Genomic DNA, 22,925 nt, shown 5'->3' with positions numbered 1-22,925 from the left:
CCTTTCCAACAATATAAAATTTACCTCACTCTGAATCCTGGGTTAAAAGATATGGCCGTTCAAAGATTGACCTATCACATAGTGCCACATCATCTTAACCTGCTACATGGTTGTTCAAGTCATAGTCCACATGGAATTTGTTGACCCGTTCATAACCGGGGTCACATTAAACTTCTTTGTCCATGGTCCACGTACATAGATATAAAAAAATATAAATGGGAAAACCTTTTAACCCTTCCGAACACCACGCAACCCCCCTATTCACCACCTCACCCCATAAATAATTTCCCATGAATTACTTACACAGTCCCCCATCGAAACTACCAGGGAAGAATAATCGAGCTATGTGGAGCTTGTCACATCCTGCTGCTACTTCAACTGCTAGGATAGTTCTTAACCAATGTTTCATCACCTCGTGAACCCTCCTCCTACGCTACCCTACCCTCTAACACGTCATCGGACATATGTGGGATCCACCAAGGCCATGTCATCCCAGTCTAATCTCTTTTGCAGGGCATCCAAAATTCTCAGGTTATGTGGCACAACCACCTGACCACCTGCCACCTCAACTCACTTCTAACCAATCGTGTCTCCCTTATGCCTGTGCAGGTGGTATTTGTCACACCAAATCACTCCGAGGATTAAATCCTGACGTGATTGCACGCGATTCCATAGGAAATCATTAGGGACAATTTTTTAAGGTGACGTTAGCGGCCCTTTCTACCAGGGTCACATCACCCTCTATGTGGCTCCCTGCTGGGTATGCCACGTGTCACTCATTTACTGGCCACTTGGCCCCATCAAATCCGTGAATATGGCTGACATGTGTCCTGTTGTCTAGTTTCCATGTGGCCCTAAGGCCACGTCACGTGCCACATTGGGTGTGAGTCCCACATGGTCCTTTGTTTCATGATAAATTAAAATTTCATGTTATAGGTGATTTGGGGGTCCTCTGCCTTGATACACCAATTTATCATCAACCACACCAAATCTGCCACATCGTCCTAGAGTTTTAATCTTACCAGGATTACCTCGGGATCCCATCGAATTCTCTGGGTGAAACCTCTGGGAGGCGTGGATGATGCTAACACTAATGACATCTGATGGTTAAGGTCTCTCCTTCTTGTGCCCATGGACATGGATCTTTTTGATATGGCATATAGGGGGTGTGTCTTTGCGCTCCTCCAGGACCTAAGCTTTTGCCCACCTCGCCACACACACACACACACACATATGGTGTGGACTTTTTCACCCTCGGTGCTTGGTCATGATTCCCTATTATATGGGCCTATTATAACACAATGGTCAGGCCCGTAATGTATCACAACTCAACCCCCTCTCATTCCATATATGTATAGTCATACACCCTTAAAGATCCCAAAGATATCCCTCTCAACCTTCTAATGTACATGCATAGTTGGCATTAACACCCTCCCTCCTAAGCTTATAAGGATTTTGGCCTAGCCGGTTTATACATAGGTATTTATACATATGTGTGTGTGTGTGTGTTTAAACACATCCTTCTTGAGATTGATAGTTTCCAAAACCAGGTTTGAATATTTAATTCACTTCTAATTTACACATCCATTTAATTAACAGAGAGGTGCCCTCTCTCTATGAATATGCCCTTAAGCCAAATTTCAAACCCAGAATGTACATAGTAATAAATAGGCTCTTGGAAAGATGACATGAACACCTATAATGCATTTCTATACCAGATTCACAGCCCTTGGCACTAACTTAAGAAAATTAATAGCTTCACGCAATTGTATAATAATCAATACATGAAAACATATGAAAATAAATATATATCAATCTTCTAGGAATTAATCATTCATATGCCATAACATTGAACTCAACATTACACAAGAATTCATATTCCTCAACATTTCATAAGCGTTAAACTGGTACATTGAATCAATGTCAACACAAGCATTAAAACCAACATAGTAAAAATATGCATAATATTCAAAGTGAGAAGGGATTGAGTATCACTTATCTTATAATAGAAATTTAGTAGTTTAGATTAATTGTAGGCTTAGAAGGAAATACGAATAGATCCTTTCCTAAGGTAGAATCCAGGGAACTGACATCTCACTTTCATAGAATAGACAAGCAAATTATGAACAGTGTATACAATGTGGACAATATTTACTTCAAAGGAGTATAAATGAGCATTAACATGTCAACTCTATTAGCAAGTATTAACATATCAAGCTCCATTTCTAGTACTAACAAATCATTATTGACAAGCAGAAAAACAAGTATTAAACCCTCATAGATAATAGGGGGTATTAAGAAATCTACCTAGAAATATTCATTCAGGTGATTCAAACCCAAGTTTAGGCTTAGGAAAGGAATACCAATCAACTCATGCTTCATATAAATACACAAAGAAATAGCAAGCCCATGCTCTTACATGAAATCCCATTCCCAAGATTAAAACATACATTATTAACTAAGTATACTATGACAATCAACTTCTTTTGATCATGAGAATGAAAATTCTCATTTGGAAACGAGAACTTGGGAATTGAGACTGGGACTCTAACTCTCCACCCAACCTTATACACACTGCAACCAAGCTTTTCTTACAATAGTACCCTCGAGCCAGATTCCATAGCTTGAGGATGATTGCTTAAGGGATTAAACCAATTCTTCTAATTGAAACTAGGACTCGAAAGGACCAACCACCTCCACCCACCAACTACTTCAATGAGAATTGTGGCTCTACCATTGTAGACTAAAGTAGGGAATCCAAAGGCTCGCCTCCTAATGCTCAACCAAATGTTTTCTATGTTCCTTTCCTCACTACAATGAAAATACCTTCTAGGGGAGGTTACAATGGGGGTTTTTAGTGTTATCAAGTTGGGAAAAATTGTCAAAAAAACATCCGCTAAAACATATGTTTGTGATAGTAGATGTTTAAGCAAAGATTATAACGGAACTTCATCTCAACTGAAAAAATATGGGTGACCGAAGATTTTAGTGGATGTTTTTTTTGTGTGGTGCACTTCATGGAACACATAACATCGATGCACTACATATATAAAATCAATGGGCTACATACATAACTAAAAGCACCGAGGCGTTGAATGAAAAGAGCACCAGAGCCTAAAATGTATACTGCCCCAGTGCTTATCTATCAAAAAACTCCCTAGGGCGTTCTTTTAAGAAACGACGCCATGGCACACAAAAAATAATTGCAGTCCTGGTGCTTTTGTTTAAACTTGGAAGGCCGATGCATATTATTTGTATAAACATAACGGTGCATTAGGGATATAAAATGACCGATGTTGTTAATTTTAATAACATGTCGAGGCTAGAAGTAATATTTTGTAGGACCGAGGTGTTATTTCTTTGAAAGCATTTGTGTGTTAAGAATTACAATGCATTGGGGCGTTAATTGCAAACAATACCTGTGCTTGAAGAAATAAACACCCAGGTGCTATCGTATTCTGAAAAGGCATCGATCATGAAAAAATATGTTGTCACGGTGATTTTATATAGCATAACATACCAGTGCGTTTTTATGCTATCGATGCACCAGTTTTTTGTATGATATTTTCTCTTTTTTGGAAACATCATCTTGTGACAGTGCAATTATTGTAATTTTTAAAATCCATTATTCATCGAAAAATCGACATATATCTTATAACAATATTCATATAAATTAGAATTTAATGAGTGCAATTGTATGATTAATTTTTTATATTATTAGATTCATATATTTTCATTATAATATTTAATCATCCATATATTTAATGAGTAATGTAACATTTCACAACGACATTGGATAACACAATAGAAAAAATTAAAATGTATTTTATTATATATCAATAAGAGACTCTCTGTCATACAAAATGGGATTGTTATTGATAACCCCTTGTATTTCAATTGGGAAACTATGTCTTTTACATTAAAAAAAATGTATGATTTTCACAGACAATTATTTCAAAAAATACAATAGGTTGCATTGATATCCAAATAGATCATCATTCTTTGGTATAACTGTTGTCAGTGCATGAACTATTTCCATGACTTGGGTTATTTGTAGGAATATTTTGTTGATTGCATCAATTTTTTTCTTCTTATTGATCTTGTTTCATCTGTAAACATACAAATATAGTGTAATGAGTGTATCTACATTGGTGAGAATAATGACAATTGAAATAAATAATATACATCAATGTAAATCGAATAACAATGTACCACAACAAAAACTGACTCATAAATTGTGCACATGGTTTCAAAACAAAGTCTCATGCCTTGTTGCAACAAGTCTTCTGTTGGCGTAGGTCCATACTTTGTTTTTTGCATGTTTTAAACCCCATTGTAAATCATAGATTTGATATAAATTATTTTTTTGGTCTATTAATTATAAACTCAAATAAGTAAAACAACATAGACACTTACAAATTTCACAATTAATTTTTGATATGCCAACATATACTCACAACTCATATTTAACCCAATCTCAATCAATTCTTCCGATGGCTCTTCTTTGTATGTTAGCACCTATTTGAAGACATTCAAGGATCGTTGTTGTAAAACAACTTAAAATATAAAAAAAAGAAACCTTGAGTTGTTATAACAAAATATTAAGGATTACTCACAAACTTTGAAATCAACCTTCTTCTTCCTTGTCATCCTGTTTGATGTGCTGAATGAGTTCCATTTTATTTTCTTTTTCTGCGAGAAAATAATTGAAAATTAATATTTAATGCTAAATTATTTTTTTATATGTACAAATTCAATCATGATTACATAAATTTGAAGCATGTTGTTGTTGAGATGGCTCCTCTTGTGATGCAATTATGTCCATTTCTTTTACCATCTCATTGTACACTTCTCTAGACATTCCTACTGGCATGTTTTGCATACAAGCTCGTTGATCATTTGGGATTTTAATAATCTTCCTGAAAAAAGTAATAAACTATTTTTATATCGATATATGAAAACTAAATATAACAAAATTGATATTAATAAATGAATGGTTTGTATATATATATATATATATATATATATATATAATTCTAGAAAATCATTTTAATTAGGAATATTACTTTTTGAATGATTTTTTTTGTTGTTTTATGTTTTTTCTATTGCAAATCTGACATGTCTCATTAACCATTTCTCTAGAAATGCTTCATGTAGTTCATACATAGTTTAGTTCTTAGAATTGTTGGATTTTATTTTTGTATTGTAAGTGTAAAGTACGTATATATGCTCATTCAACTAGATCCCTCATAGTTTTGTAAAAATCTCCCCCCCACTTTCATTAACCTTAAGCACCACTCCAGATGAGCTAAGGACTAAATCATCATCATTTATATGTTCTATAATTTTTCTTTTCTTAGAAAAACATTGATCTTTTTCTTCGTTGTTTCTCCTTGTAGAACATTAAACATATATGAATTAATAGATTGTTTGAAACATGTTATCTAATATTCTTAAGTATATTATTAATGAAAATTAAAAAAAAATAAGAACTCATATTGAATAGTGTTTTTTCATTCACCTGATTCATCCTTTTGCAAATTTTCTATTAGGCTTTTATGATTTTCTACACTTAGATTAGAAATAATATTATCAACCTTTTTCATTTTGTCTCTCTGTATGACACACACTAACCAATACATATTATTTAAACTTACATATAGTTCAAACATATTTATTTTGTAAAAAAATTACAAAGAACTCACTTTCTCTGCTTTTTTCGTGTGTTATCATTGTGTCGATCAATATTTTTGTTACTTGACACCTTCTCAGATATTCTTTATGAATATACAACACGTACCATTCAATATAGAAGCCATTAAATATATTTTTATAAATAATCAAATAATTTTCAGCGAAAAAGAGCTCTGGTAATTGGTGTATTTATCTAAATAAATGCATTAGTGTGTTTATCCTATTAAACACACAAAATGTTTAATTGTTCAACACTGTCAGGGAAAATAAAATTTTAAAATAATTTTAAATTATTACAGTGCGATTTGTAATGCTAAATGCACTGAAATGATTTAACAGTGCTATCTGGAAGAGATGCATATGTGTGTTATATTACATCGGGAGCAATGATGAACAGACTAAACAAATCCAACAATGTTATAATATCCAGTACATTGTATTACACAGGGCACACGACATAACATATATCTGTTTTAAAAGAAAAACGGACATGACTAATAAGGTTTGAATCTAATTCAATAAGTGATTCCCATACTTTACATGTCAATCACCTTATATATAGTAAGTACACAAACCCATCAAATCTAAAATGCCTAAAATAAAAAACCCTAATTTTGAAATGGTAGAGGAAGTTAAACCCTAAGGTGAAATTTTGCAGGAAGAAACAAGGGTTTAAGGTAAGTATTGATTTTTTTGTTATTTTTCTAAAATTTAGTTAAATTTAAATAGGAACAGAGATTGTAAAATTTTTTATGAGTAAAATCAATAGTAATTTTTTTATTATGCAGGAGTAATTTTTTTTTTTTTAATTGTGAACAAATCTAACAAAAATTGTAAAAAAATTTAACAGTAAATTTTAAAATTTTTGTTATCTACGATTTTGAGTGAATCACCATACCTTTCAAATTCTGATCTTTCCGCGGTTCCAAAATATTTTGTTGCTCCACAATACTCCTAGTATGTCTCTCTTGCAAATGATCTATCTTTTAATTAAACCCTAACATAATTTTTGTAATTTTTTTTAATAGTAAAATAATTTAAAATTTTTACTATGCATGGTTTTGAGTGAATCACCATATCTTTTAGTTTTTGATCTTCTAAATAGTTCCACTGCTCCAAAGTATTTTGGGTCTACACAATGCTCCTAGTATGTCTCTCTTGCAAATCACTTGAAATTTTGGGAAAAATAATGAAATAACGAATAACTTTTTACTATTTAAAAGACTGAAATTAGATTTTGAAAAATCAATTGCCACTTGTTTTTGAAAAAAAAAAAAATCATGTTTTTTTTTTCAATTTATCCGAACATCAGTGTGTTCGATAGTCAAGTGCACCGGTGCATTTATAAGAAAAACACATTGACATTGTCAGGGTGCCAATTTTTTTCAACGCACTGACATGATACAATTCCTTTTATTTTCGAAATAAAATAAAATAAAATATAAATAATAAATAAATATAAATATAAATATAAAAATAAATAAATAAAATAAAATCATGTTTTTTTTTTTCAATTTATCCGAACATTAGTGTGTTCGATAGTCAAGCACACCGGTGCATTTATAAGAAAAACACATTGACATTGTCGGGGTGCCAAATTGTTTCAACGCACTGACATGATACAATTCCTTTTATTTTCGAAATCCCGAAATGGTGCGATTACTTTTTTTAACACAACGATGCAATTTGTATTTTAAAGCGTCGATGTTGTAATTGGTATAAGAGAATTGAGATTGTTGAATTAGTTTTTATTTTCTAAAATTCGGAAACAAGTGCGTACCAGTTGTATTTTTCTTTGAAATGCATTAGAGCATTTTTGTACAAGAGCATAGAAATGATAACATTTTTATTTTTATTTTTCAGAATGCAGGAAACCAGTGTGGTATTATTTGAACGCATCGATGTTAGTATTATTTAAACGCATCAGTGCACTTTGTTCTGATACGCGCACTGTTCGTGTTTAAAAACTATCTGAAATCTTATTTTCACATAAAATGACATATTAATTTCAAATTATCCTTTAGGATGCATCCACATGAATTAAAGTATTTCATAGTATAAATTTTCCACTTAAATTCACCTTATTCTTGAAAAATGGTTTGAAAATTATAATGAAACCCAGATTGTGGTTATATGGTTCTCAAGATTAATTTTAGATATGCACACAAAATTTTATTTCTGATTTTTCTCAAATGTAAGAAAAGAATTTCAATAATATCAAATGGCCAATTCTTAATATTCCATATTGTTCCATATTGCTGATCAAAGCCCTTCACAGAGTTTCCCCTTTCCATCTCCAGTAAGTTCAGATTTTATTTATATTTCGACTATCTAATTGATTTTTTTTAATCCATGTCAATTTGAATAAAAATGTATACAATTTTGCAAGATCTCGATTCATAATTGAGTTCATATGCATAAGATATTCCTCCATTTCAAAATCATCAGAAGCTCTTATCAGGAGCAACATATCGCAAGCAGTTGGTATATTAAAATGGACAACCTCTTCACCCAAGCAATTGGAACATGGCATCTTCAGCCGCAATCCTGGGTCAATGATGGTAATAATTGCTTGGTATAATGTAATTTCAACAAACCAATTGCATTGACGTGCTTACTAATATCATTGACATTGTACTAATGACGTTCAATATTTTTTGAAATTAGGATTCTAGTGATGATGACCGACCCACATGCCATTTTTCGGTGGTCCCCACTACAACGTCAACCTAGGAGAAGGTTGCATTAAGAGAAATAATTGGAGAGGAAGCATACAAAGAATGGTTAAATCAACCACCTATTATATTCCCACTATGTCTAGATTCACCAATTATGAATGACTACAACAATAGTAGTTCTTCATCACAAGTTGGCAATTGAGGCAGTCAAATAGAGGTTGGTATGGATGTTTACTTATAGGATACGACTGCCATGGAGGAAATATTGTTAAATGAATTCCAAAATTATGAGCTAGGGGATGATGCTCATATCACTAATACCTTATTTGAAAGTCTGAAATCTGCTTCCACCACCCCTCACTTTGGACCTAGCAGTAAGTCAAAGTCTACTCAACTGGGGACAATGATGTTGTTGTACAACTTGAAAGCAAATTTTGGCATGTCGAATGCATTTTTCTCGAAAATATTGAGGTAATTCACTTGCATGATTGATCAAGTCCCTTATATTTTTAGAAATATTGTCACACAATCAACAATAAAAATGGTTAATTTTATGAACGTTAAATGTTGACATTGTACAATTATATTCCCCACCAACTACAGGTTATTCAAATATAAGGTTCTTCTGAATGATAATGTCTTGTCAGGTAGCTACAAAGAGACAAAATAGTTGTTGAAAATTTTGGGTGTTGAGTATATATCATATCATGCATGTTTGAATGAATGTATTCTATATAGAGGAGAATATGTAGACAAATAGATATGTTTGAAATGTGGGCATGAAAGGTACCGTAATTCAAAAAAATGGGTAAATCACATGGTCCTCCTCATAAGATATTGAGACACATGCCTATAATCCCAAGGATTCAAAGACTCTTTCGTTGCAAAGAATTAGCTATGTTCCAAGGATGGAATGCCTCACACAGAAGAGACTCAGGAGTTATGTGAATCCCAATAGATTCAATAGCCATGAAGCATATAGAAGATACATGACCTGAAAAATTCACGGATGAAGTACAAAATCTACAGCTCATCATAGCCATGGATGGCATCAACCCCTATTCCCTCAAAAACACAAACTATTTTGTTTGTCCTATAGTAGTAATAAATAAAAACACCCCCCATGGTTTTTTGTGAAGAATGAACGTCTTATGTTTGCTCTCATAGTCCCTAGTAGAAGACAAGTGAAAAATATGGATGTCTACTTTCAACCATTGGTAGATAAATTGAAGGAATTATGGGAAGGGATACATGTGTATGATGTATCAAGACCCATAGCAACAAAGAGGAGTTTTACGTTGTATGGCATATGTGCTTACACCATACATGATTATCCATGCTTAGGAGTTTTCTCTAGTAAAATAAATATTTATTGATTTGTTTATATACGTAACAATATTGTTTTTCATATTAATTTAATTCATAGTAGCTGTTCTAATATTCATGGTCGCTAACGTGTCGACCTATATATAATAATTTCGTAGGTCTTGTAATAAAAGGGTATCTTGGATGTAAATGTTTTGGACCATCTCTGAAGGTTAGGTGGTCCAACCATCTATAAAAGCCAATGTATGACTTCTCCATAATATTCCTCCTAGAAGAAAACCCTTATAGAAGAGCAACATCTGCTTTCAATGGTATACTAGAGAGAACCCGAAGGCTTGTAATAATGACACCAAATGAATGGCTTAGAGCATATGAGAGAGAGAAGGAGAAGGAGTTTGTAAAAATGTTCAATTCAAATGGGCAGCCTATGTGCGATGATCTAGAATTCTTCGACACCTAGGTTGAGAAATTTCCCATTGGGATGAAAAGAAAATATGTCTTTTATGAGCTCCCATATTGGGAGAATCTTAATATTAGTAAACACATACCATTTTTACATGATTAGATAGCTTCCAAATCCTCTCATGTTCTTTCAGATCCAGATCGAGTATGCCCAATTTACAAATTAAATTTGGGAGGATCCAAAGAAGATTTGTACTCCATTTTAACCTGCTTTACTACAAATCAGAGATTGATTTGAATTTGGAGAGGGTGCTCCATATTGTTGTAAAAAACATGAGCATAGAGAAACCTTGCAAGGAAAAAAAGGAAAGATCAACAAAATTGCAGCCTCCTAGACAAATCAAATTTGATTTGATTGCGTTTATAACAATAAATCTATAAAAAAAACGTGAAGGAGGTTGCAACCAAGCTCTAATACAATGTAAAACTATTTGTATCACTCTCAATGCTCTAATACCATGTAAAACTATTTGTATTACTCACAACTACAAAAACACATAGAAGACCTCCATTTTATATCAATGGACTCAGGATGCCAATACAAATTTCTATGTGAGCTTACAACTCACAACTAGCTCACAGGAAAAGGAAGTTAGGGAAAATACCAACTCTAACACTAATTCAGGCTCTTGAAATATTAATAATGAATTTGAAATTGTGTCATTAAACTATATATTATATTAAATTTATTGTTAACTAAATTATTATAAATTTTAAAAATAAAAGATACATTATAAATATATATATATTTTAATATGGTGTTTTTGAATAAATAAATAAATTCAAGATTTTGAAAACCTCTTTGATATTTAAATGATCTGAATTGGAGAAGATTAATAATGCTATGCTAATTCCCTTCATCAGAATATAAACATGTGCTTGAGGTTGTACTCCAAAATAGCAAGTAAAAGCATGAATTTTATGTGTTTTTGTTTAAGATAGTTTCATGAAGAAAACTTAAAACATGAAACCAAAGCACTCAATGGAAACATGCATCAAACAATAATATACTAGCCATTGATAAAGGAGTTCACCCCTCTCGGGCTACATCTCCTTGGATTAGCTCTAAAGGCTTGACCCCTTCTCATTATGCTCACAATTCTTCAGATAAAGAGTACATAAATGTGCTGACAAAAAGAGTGGCTAGTTTCCCCTTTAAGGAAACATTCATCTGTAAAGAATTCTCACTCTAAAAATATGACAACCTACAGTTATTCATGAAACAATCAAAAAGCTAAGGGCTCTCAAATCAAGACCCCTACTCTAACTTCCAAGAGCATAAACAAGTACAACAATCCACTTGAATCACTTAAACAAGTCTCTTTCTCCATACACATATAGAGAAAAGAAGAAATATAGCTACAACACTATTGTAATGGTTGCTACAAAAAACATATGGAGGCTAGAATACCCCTACAAGGTTATCTCCATCTTGGAACTCCTCCATAAACTGAATCAACACTCTGGTTGACCAAGGCACCCATAGGCTTCACTTTGCAAAAATTCTATCTAGAAGTGCTCCTTAACTCTGAAACCTATTCCAATGAGTTCAGAATGCCCAAAAATGGCTATCTAGCCTCTTTTTGCATCCCATTTGGTCGAAAATTGCCTTAGTTATGACTTCTGCCAGTCTCCCCACAATTTCCTCCTCCAAATCTGGCTTATTGCCAGTTAAATTCATTATCCACAGTCTAAACTAGCAGTTCTGCTGCAAACAGTGATTTCGCCATCAATCCCTCCATATAGGTAAGTCAAACTTGAACTTTGATTTTCTCTAACTTCTGCATACGAGTTCAGATTTGAGTGTCGTTCACACCATTGGATTCAGAATGGCGAGATCTTCTATCTGAAGCTAAGCTTATAAAAATTCTAACACTTTGAAATTTTGACAAATTTTGAGTTTCTGATCACTCTTCCCCACTAAAAATCTTTTGGTCTCCAAAAGTTTAAATAATCTGCAACTGCTTTTTACTGTATCTGCACCGCAAGTATCCTACATGTCATCCTTCTTTCTACTTCACCTTTGTTCTTCGGAGCCATAAGAGATGAGACAACACCTGCATCCCCTACAAATCTATAGTACAATATCCTGCAAATTACATGTTTCACTATGTGACTAAAGAATTAAAGTTTGATGTCCTTCTCGACTTGTCAATGTCATTATGGCCATCCACAACAACATTCTTCCCAAGAATAATTCCAAGAAGATTATCTTCAAAATTCCTTATCAATGATAAGATCCTAAAATACTTTGTCAAATGAACCCAAAACAAGCTTCACATAGTGAATACTCGTATAACTTGAGTGCTACACACATTTGGAACATACTAAATGTGTTGCAACTACTCATACAACAATCTTAAAATTATTTTTACAAAATGTTTTCAAGAAAGCATTTTACAAAATGGAATGAACTTGACTCCCAAATTTCTCCATTCAAATTGACTATCAACAAGCCAAACTAGCATTGTAATGCTTAAAGAAAAACATTGTTGCATATAAGTGATTTATTTATGAACATCACTTTTACAAATTACCCAACTATGGGGATATGCAACTAGTGCAAAACAAAAATTTATAGACTTTAGCTAGACAAATAGTCTGCCCATTTCTTACCCAACCAGGTAAATGAACCCTCTATTTGAACTTTCTCTTCTTCTAAAGTTGTTTCAAGGATGGTCGCATCTTGCGCCACTTTTTCTGTTGTCGCTTCCTCTTCTGGTGCTTGCATGATTTGCTTGCCCTTACTAGGATGAAGATGTGGAAACAATTTCCAACACTTCTCGACCCAATGCCCACTGATATTGCAGTGAGTACATAAGTTCTTTTGAGCTCCTCTCAGCTCACTTGCCTTTATCTTTGGATGAGATTTTCTCCTTTCGGTCTCAATTCCAATAGACATAAACATCTTCTCGATGATTTCTTTCCTCTTATCGCACTTATCTACACAATGGTTAGATGAAAGGAAAAAGGTGCATGGAAACATTTTCCTTAACACGTTATTCAAATCCGCGTTTTGTTTTCCATCATGAAAAGCATTTGATTTAACAACATTCGAATTAACATAACGATTATACCTCTTTCTGTTGTCTTTTGGCTTACGCTGTTTGCGTGAGGAACTCGCGTGGCTTGAAGAACTAAGCTTCGTTTCTTCCTTGACGCTTTCATCTCTCTCTCGAGACCTTTTCCCTTCAAATCCTCCTTATGTTTAAGGAAACTCATGGGAACCAGTTTTGGGTGCAGGCTCCAACATCTTGCCTCCTCATGTCCTCCCTTACAACAATAGGAACATGTGACCCATGAACCATCACTAGAAGACCATTCTTCTTTGGCGGCATAGCCTAAGCCTTGTAACCCAAGGCCTCCAAGGCATCCTCCCTTGTAACCCATCTTGGTCAAGAGTTTGGATCCAATGCCTTTACTGTGTTTTTCAAAGGTCGCAAATGAATTTATGCCAATACTTTCACATTTAAAGGAATAAGTATGTAAATCCTTACCATTCGCTGCATCCTTTGATTGGCATAAGAAGATGCTTTCAAATTCCATTTTAGTTTGAGATGTGTCCTCTTGGACTCTTCAAATATCTTCTTTCAGCTCCTCGGATTTGGGTGTTGATAGAATCTTATCTTCCACATCATGTGGACAGAAGGTACAACCTTTTCCATCTACCTTCTCTGAAGGACTTTCTACTCTAGCATCTTGCATAAAAGTTGTAGAAAAACATGAATATTGTGGAGAAGATGGTGGTTTATCACCATTCTTGTTACCTTCTTCCCTTGGAGAACATTCTCCTCTTGGAGGTCTAGATCCTTCACCTTACAAATTGGTATTCCTCTCTTCATAGAGGATTTTCACCATTTTTTCCATGTCTAAGAAAGCATTTCTAAAAACCTTCACATCCTCTGACATTCTTGTAGGCTCTCCTCCTTGGAACATGCTTTGTTTGAAGCTTCTACTGCAATTCGTGGTAGAACTTGGTGGTAGAGATTGAAAAAATATTGCTCTCCTTTCCAAAACCTTCTCCTCAATGAGCTTCAAAACACATTTACTTGCAAAGAACAGTGAATTCCTCCTTGCAAAAAGAAAACCTAAGCTCTAATACCAACTTGATCTGAATTGGATCATATTAGTAATGCTATGCTAATTCCCCTCATCATAATATAAAAATGTGCTTGAGGTTGTACTCCAAAATAGCAAGTAAAAGCATGAATTTTATGTGTTTTTGTTTAAGATAGTTTCATGAAGAAAACTTAAAACATGAAACCAAAGTACTCAATGGAAGCATGCATAAAATAATAATACACCAGCCATTGATAAAGGAGTTCAACCCTCCTGGGCTACATCTCCTTGGATCAGCTCTAAAGGCTTGACCCCTTCTCATTATGCTCACAATTCTTCACATAAAAAGTATATAAATGTGCTGACAAAAAGAGTGGCTAGTTTTCCCTTCAAGGAAACATTCTTCTACAAAGAATTCTCACTCTAAACATATGACAACCTACAGTTATTCGTGAAACAATCAGCAAGCTAAGGGCACCCCATACTCTAACTTCCAAGAGCATAAAAATGTACAACAATCCACTTGAAGCACATAAACAAGTCTCTTTCTCCATACACATATAGAGAAAAGAAGAAATGAAACTACAACACTGTTGTAATGGCTACTATAGAATACATATGGAGGCTGGAATACCCCTACAAGGTTATCTCCATCTTTGAACTCCTCCATAAACTGAATCAACACTCTGGTTGATGAGGGCACCCATAGGGTTCACTTTGCAAAAATCCTATCCTAAAGTGCTCCTTTGACTCTGAAACCTATTCCAATGAGTTTAGAATGCCCCAAAATGGCTATCTAACCTCTTTTTGCACCCCATTTGGTGGAAAATGTCCTTATTTATGAATTCTTCCAGTCTCCCCACAATTTCCTCCAAATCTGGCTTACTCTCGGTTAAATTCATTATCCGCAGTCTAAACTAGCAGTGTTGCCACAAACAACGATTCCGCAATCAATCTCGCCATGTAGGCAAGTCAAAATTGAACTTTGACTTGCTCTAACTTCTACATACGAGTTCGGATTTAAGTGTCGTTCACATCGTTGGATTTAGAATGACGAGCTCTTCAATCTAAAGCTAAGCTTATCAAAATTTTGACACTTTGAATTTTTATCAAATTTTGATCTACTGATCATTAAATTACAGGTTATAGAATTCAAATTTAATACTCTTTAACTAAAAAAATGAGGGTTGAACTACACAGAGACACTAAAACCATAATAAAATTTTTACAAATACATATATCATATTAATAGTTTTATTAGCACATATCGCCTTACCAATTTTATTGATATCTATAAATGGGGCATTTTGACTGCTAATAATTTACAAACCAATTATGAACGATGGAGTGATTTTCATGTGAATGACAACCTAAATAAAATGGCAAGAGTTATCCAACCTGATGGGCGGAAAATAATGCGCAGGGTCTACATATGCCCACTATCCAACCTACTTGCTTAATTCAATTGTGGGCATATACAACCCTTGCACATTAACGGTCGCATAGAAGGCTGGATAAGTCTTGCCTAAATAAAAGTGTGTGTGCAATAAATACGTATAACCGACAAAGACCTACTACCATGAAGTTTGAATACGGATATAAAAGGGGGCTTTCACAAAGTCGATTTTCAAGGTTTTCACCATCCATATTTCCAATATATGGCAAAATCAATGGTCACCACTCTTTATGGATTACCTTTGCTCATCTGTGTTTTCTCACTTTATGGTGCATCGTATATATCTCACGCCGTGTAAATCGACAGTCATCTGTTGCTTTGTCTTTTCACATCGAAATGTCTTCTAATTACACTACAATATTATATTACCTCAAGCTCTGAGCTTGTTGCGTTTTGATTTGCTTGCATTTGAGAATCACTTGGAGACTGGAACTGTGTATCTGCATAACTTCACTCTTTGATATTTTTGTTTTTTGAGAACATAAATTAGGGTAAATTATAATTTTGATTATTTATTTATAATATATAAATATATTTAACAACATTTAAAATATTTAAATCATACAAATTACACATTTCAAAGTTATAATTTCAACAATTTCCTATGAAATTAAAAAAAAAAAGTTCACTTGCCTCTTTAAGGGAGAACTTCTAATAGAGAAAATCCCAACTACAAGTAACTTCACAAGTCTTATTTTACATTTCTTGATCCTCATCTTTAGAGAGAGAATTTTCTAATTTAAATTGGTAAGCATTGCTATAAATATTAAATTTAAATTTCTTGAAAATATCATAACTTTAGTAATAAATTAAATTTTTTTAAAATAGAATTTTTTAATTTATATTAAATCTAAATTAATTATAAAAATCCGACTTAAGTTTTTTAAATTTAACAATAAATTGAATTTTATAAACTAATATTGAATTAGTTATATTGTATTTTTGAATAATTTATTATTATTAGTATTTTATATTAAAAATTGAATGAGTTACACATTTTTGTCTTATTAAGAACATACTAAATTATTTTACCTTTAATTATTTTTTCCTTGTGAGTATTGAAATATTTCACTAATTAAGTCAGATTGAATATCAATGAACTATCTAAGAAATAGAAAAATATTTATCATAATTTTACAATCATAGTTTCAACCATACTAAAATTTTGTAATTTATAAAAATATATTTGCATTTTTTTAAAAAATAAGTAGTTTTGAATGCAATTTCATATATAAAAGCATGATATAAGTTCACCAATACATAATCTATAATAAATATTATTTCATAGAAATAAACATCATGATGATAACCATCTAACAAACATAAACATCATCTAAGATACACATTTGAATTCACTACCATCATCTAGTTATATACATCTCTTGCACATATAAATTTCATTAGCTAGCACACAAATCTAATAATCTAACAGGACATCATCATCGTGATCACATCTAACTAAACAAAAACATTGTAATCTAACATGATCATCAGACACATCATCAAATTAATATAAATCTCATGTCAAATAATTGTTATCACATACACATCTATCTGCAAGCACATTAAATGAACATATCTAACATGACCTAACAATATACACATCAACACCAACATATATTAAACTAAGTACATAAACATGAACAAAAAAATTGCACCATCTATATCTATATATATATATATATATATAGGATAAATACTGAGGTGGTGGGGTGGCTGAATCAGTATTTTTAACTCATTTTAACTTTTCATTTCATATCCATATTTTTGTATGTTGTTTTCATTTATGCAACCCGCGTGTGTACACAACTACAGTGAAGTAAAATCGTGTATATCCAATTAACTAAATTTTCATATGCTCTATCAAATTTTCATCCTTAACCATTGAATCACTATTCATTTATTAAGTAGAAACCATGAGTAGTAAAGAGCAGATAAATCATAAACACACAAGGAACATATCAAAACATATGAACACTAAGATTTTAGGTGGAAACCCAATGTGGGAGAAAACCACCATTGTCATCGTCTATGTCTTATTCTTTTATTATAAAGGAAAACTTCATTGTGTCTTGTACTTGAATAAAATCTTACCAACACATAGGCACACACTTACAGGAGGCTACAACCTCCACTCATTCTCCAGCACCCACTGCAAGGGAGCTCCAACCCCCTGATGTCGTGAAGGCGAGCACCTACCCCCTGAATAAGTTTACTAGCTACCACTGGAAGGAATCTTTGACTCCCTCACTGAAGGCTCCAACCCTTAGCATCCGTCATGGACCATTGATCTGATAATCACTCTATGAGTGCCATCAGTTAAAGATTTATTACAACAAAAGGTATTACAGACTCATGTGTTGGTGTGTGTTCTGTGTTATTTAAGCAACGGATCGATCAGATTGCCAATACACAGAAAATAAGTGGAAAGACAGCAGAGAAATACAGTAAGAAACACAAAGACACAAACAGTTTTAATAAGGAGTTCACCCTATTCTCTGGGGCTACATCTCTAGTCCAGCTTCAGTGGTGGCCTTGTTTTATTGTGTCTTTAAGCAGAGAATTACAAATACAGGGACTCAATGCAAGTTCTCCAGAAACGGGTTTGCTTGGTAGGGTAGTTCTTGGATTCCCCAAGCCACTCGGAGTACATAGACTCTTGTTCTTCCTACCAGCTCTGTGACCCTTGGTCTACAGTGGAAAGAGCCAACTGTGATGCTCGATCCGGACATATTCCTCTATGGGAAGGCTTGAATCTTCAAGCTCTCTGGTGCTCGATGCTACCTGTGGTCAGCTCGACCCTCTGTTTCCTCTGCTTGGCTTTACTGCTCTCTGTGTTCACTGTCTCTCTTAGTTGCTTGGACTCCTCTCAATTCGGGTTTCCAATTAACTCTTCTCTTCTAACTGTCTCTTACCACTTGATCTCTGTTCCGACTGTCTCTATTCATGGCTTTAGTCATTCGATCCCTATGCTTGTTCGGTTCCTCTCCTGCCTGCGTCAATTCACCTTCTGCAACTGCGCTTGGAGTTCCCTGTTCGACGTCAGCATGAACGCTCGGGAAGTGGCCACTTGTCTCCATCTAACTGGTGCCAGCATGCTTTGTCGGTTCATTTCTTTCGTTACTCTGGGTATGCGTTCTTTCTCCACCATGGTGGTCAAATGGGCTCCAAATCTCTTTAGAACTCGGCTTAATCCCTTGTCAATTCCGCTTCCTCCATCGAGCGCAATCTCAGTCATTTGATCTGGGCTCCTCTAGATCCAACATCATATGCATGTCGAGCGCGGTTGACTTGCTCGACCGATAGCGCACGATCAACGGTGGTTTTTCTCTCACCTCCAATGCCACGCATTGATCGCTAAGTGGGATCGCTCTGCTCCACTCTAAAACTTCTTACTGTTCAAGGGTGCCCCGATCAATACCGCTGGTTTTCCAAAGCACGGGTCCCGCCTTTGTCCTTTAGCACTTTTTGTTTCTTCGCTCGCGGTTCTCTGGCTCCCAACGCGATCGAGTGGTTAAGGCTTTTCCACTTTAGCCCTATTTTCCCAACGATGCGCGATTATCACTACATCAAAATCGCCTCCTTTTCCCGATTCGGGGCTCCCAGGGACTGTTTTCACCTCCTGTGCAGTCTCCATGGGCCTCGGTCAGCGTGCTTTGACCGAGGTCCTCGTCGTTCCACGTTGGTGGCCATTACCACTGGTTCAAGGCATTTTTTATCACTGTTTTGGAATTTTCAAGGATTTGTTCAACTCAATACAGTCAAGGTTCTTGACAGTCTTTTGTGGATCCGATTCGGATCATGGCCTTCTCACTGAAAAATCTTTCGAACCACCAAAAGTTGGTTTTCTTTTCAAGCATCGGCTAAGTGAGGAAATTGCTGTCTCACCTGCCCAATCTCAATCCACTTCGCACTACTCGGCTTCGAACCTTTAAGCCCAATCTTGAGGTATTCCACCTGTCCACTACGCGTCATCCTTACCTTCCTGTCCAGCATTGTATCTTCCTGCAATTCATTAAGATATTCAGGTAGCAGGTCGTCAACAGAAGTTAATTGACTCTACTCTTCAGGGTCCTCAATCATTGAAGGTTCAAACAACCTCAAACAGTCTGCATTTACGACTGAGTAGATGTGCATGTAAGCTGGCAGCTCAAGGCAGAAGGCATTTTCACCAACCTTCTCAAGTATCCTGAAGGGTCCATACTTGATAGGTTTTAGCTTTTTACCTTCACCTTGCATCCTGTCCTTGCTGATATATAGCCAGACTTGGTCTCCAACTTGAAAACTATGCTCCATCCGATGCTTATCATGCCTAGCCTTGTATTTGGCCTGGCTCTTTTCCAGCTGTTCCTGTACTGCCTGGTGGATCTCCTGGATCTGTTCAATGAACCTAGTTGCCTTGTCCACATCACTATGTCTATCAACCATGGTATCTTTACCAAAGACAAAATCCAAAGGAGACCTTGGTATGAAACCAAAACAGGTCTCAAAAGGAGATCTCTGTGTAGAAGAGTGTTTGGCTCTATTGTAAGCATGCTGCACATAACACAAGTGTTCATCCCAAAGCTTAGGGTGTTTGCTGCAATATCCTCTCAGTAACTGGATCACCGTCCTGTTAACTACTTTTGTCTGGCCATCTGTTTGTGGATGAAAATTTGTGCTTTTCTTTAACTTGGTGTCCATTAGTTCCCACAGACTTGACCAAAACTTCCCCACAAATCGGGTGTCTCGATCAGATATAATAGAAGTGGGTAATCCGAAATGAACCCATACATGTTCAAAGAATAATTTTGCAGTTTGTTCAGCTGTAATCTGTTTACTACAGCGTATCAAAATACACATTTTGCTGAATCTATCCGCAACAACATACAGATAATCATGACCTTTCCTAGATTTGGGCAGTCCTCCAACAAAATCCATGGAAATGCTTTCCCAAGGGTGAGAAGGAACTGGTAATGGAGTGTATAAGCCTATTTTTCTATTGCTGGGCTTGCTTTTAGCACACATAGCACACCCCTTTACATATCTAGAAAATATTTCATTCATTTTCGGCCAATAGCAGAACCTTTGCAGTTGTGCAACTGTTTTACTTACCCAAAAGTGACCTGATATCAAAGAAGTGTGGGCTTCCCTAATTATCTTTACTCTCTCAGTTTGTGGAATGTAGAGTTTCCCACAATGATATAAGAGTCGGTCCTTGACATGATATTCCAATTATTCTACTCTTTTGCCTTGACTCAAAGTTGCATATACATCTTGAAAGTCCATGTCTTGAGCATACTGTTCTATGTAGATTTCATGCAGCACAGAATTATGCTTAAGTATGGTAGATGCATTTATAATGGGTCTCGATAACATATCTGCAACCTTGTTATGTATGCCATTTTTATATCTGATGACTAAATGAAACTGTTGTAGAAAACCCATCCATCTGTAATGTCTTGATTGTTGCAACTTAGTTTGGGAGTGTAGATATTGAAGTGGCTGATGATCAATGTGTATTACTGTTTCTTTGCCCATTAAGTAATGTTTCCACTTTTTCACACTCTGAACTAATGCATACAATTCTTTATCATAGGTAGGATAGTTAACTACTACAGGATTAAAAGTCTCAGAATGATAACATATGGGTTTACCGTGCTATGTCAACACTGCTCCCATGGCATAGTCACTGGCATCAGTTTGGATCTCAAATGGTCTTTGTAGATCTGGCAGTGCTAGTACAGGTGTTGTACTAATTTTTTCTTTCAAGGTGTCGAAGGCTTTCTGTTGTTTGCCTCCCCACTGAAACACCTTGTTCAATCTTGTCAAAGCATGTAAGGGAGCTGCAATTGAGGAAAAATTGGAAATGAACTTCCTCCAATATTGTGCTGCTCCTAAGAAGCTTTGTACTTCTGTAGTAGACTGGGGTTTAGGCCAGTTTACAATGACTGCCTCTTTAGAGGGATCTATTTTCAATTCACCTCCCCCTACTATGTGACCCAAATAATTTAGAGAGGTTTTTCCAAATTCACATTTGGAGAGTTTAACATAAAGTTTTTCTCTTCTCAAAACATCTAATGTCTGCTTAACATGCTTTAAATGTTCTTCCCATATTTTACTAAAAATCAGAATGTCATCCAAATACACAATAACAAAATCATCAAGAAAAGATCTGAGTACATCATTCATTAATCTCATGAAAGTAGCAGGAGCATTAGTTAGGCAAAAAGGCATAACCAACCATTCATACAATCCCTGCTTTGTTTTGAAAGCAGTCTTCCATGCATCTTGCTCTGCAACTCTGACCTGATGGTATCCACTGTGTAAATCCAGCTTGGTGAAATAAACAGCTTCCTTCAATTGATCTAAAAGATCATCTATGCGAGGAAGGGGATAACGATTTTTGATTGTTATCTTATTTAGTGCTCGGTAGTCAATGCACATTCTCCACGAGCCATCTTTCTTTCTCACCAAGATGATGGGTGATCCACATGGTGATGTGTTAGGCCTGATGAACCCTTTCTTGAGCAACTCCTGCACCTGCTTCTTAATTTCAGCATTCTCAAAAGCAGACAACCTGTACATCCCAATGTTAGGCAAAGGAACATCTTGCTGCAAAATAATATCATGTACTATTCCCTTTTTGGGTGGCAGACCTTGTGGTTCTTGAAATAAGACATCATAATCTGAAACAATCTTTTCTATATCAGCTTGTTGATCAGCATTACAGCCCCCAAATACATTGGTTTTATCAAATTTCTTTTCCTTTACAACCATTAGTAAGAATTGTTTGCATGAATTTATCATTCTTTTCATCTGTCCTGAGTTGATGAGAGTATAGTTATTCTTGAGCTTATGAGCCCTTACAAAGTATTCGATTCCATCTTTAACAAGTAGATACTTGTTCTCAGCTCTATAGAAAATAGCTTTTCTATCATACAAGTAGGGACTTCCTAAAACAATTCCACATATATCTAAAGGAATTACATCTAACTCAACCTCATCTACAAATGCTGACCCAAAAGAAAACTTGAATTTGCACTGTCTAGTCACTTGTAGTTGTGCTTTATCATTCAACCATCCTAATGGGTATGGCTTCTTATGAGGTGTAGTTGCTAATCCCAATTTCTTTACAATTGCTTCAGAAATCAGATTTACTTGTGAGCCACTATCAAACAAAGTATCAATCTTTTGATTTTTGGAAACAACTCGAATATGGAAAATCTCATGTCTTTTTCTCTCATGTTCTTCATCAATAACAGATTGAG

This window comes from Pinus tabuliformis, chromosome 9, assembly GCF_031772625.1.
Source record: "Pinus tabuliformis cultivar Carrire ecotype Pingquan chromosome 9, CPIR1, whole genome shotgun sequence".
NCBI lineage: Eukaryota > Viridiplantae > Streptophyta > Pinopsida > Pinales > Pinaceae > Pinus > Pinus tabuliformis.
This window is presented reverse-complemented; position numbering follows the sequence as displayed.